General features: G+C 41.1%; 1 long non-coding RNA gene across 1 annotated transcript; it reads left to right on the top strand.

The window, feature by feature from the left end:
* Positions 1-275, top strand: LOC104775596. Its single transcript, XR_766007.1, has 3 exons — positions 1-38; positions 108-174; positions 256-275. It is a non-coding gene; the product is annotated as an uncharacterized LOC104775596 (long non-coding RNA).

Raw genomic sequence — 275 nt, 5'->3', positions numbered from 1 at the left:
AAAATTGTCCATGACCAGCTTTGCTCAATGGTGGAGAGGTAAAATTATATGTTTTTTTTTGTGTTACTACTTTAGGGTTGTTATTGAAACCTGGACTCCCTGTGCAGGTCTGACCCAGATCTATTAGGACCCAATCACCAGCACCTTCCAAAAATAGTTGCAGTTTTTGCTGAGGTACACTCCGTACCAAGTTGCAACACCATGAATTGATATCAGTTTTCGTATGTGTGTTTGTAAATATTCTGGTGTGTGTAGGTCTTATGTGCAGGCGGTGC

The sequence above is a fragment of the Camelina sativa genome, unplaced genomic scaffold, assembly GCF_000633955.1.
Source record: "Camelina sativa cultivar DH55 unplaced genomic scaffold, Cs unpScaffold21000, whole genome shotgun sequence".
In the NCBI taxonomy this organism is placed as follows: domain Eukaryota; kingdom Viridiplantae; phylum Streptophyta; class Magnoliopsida; order Brassicales; family Brassicaceae; genus Camelina; species Camelina sativa.
Note: the sequence above shows the minus strand (reverse complement) of the source record. Positions and strands in the feature narration are given on the sequence as shown.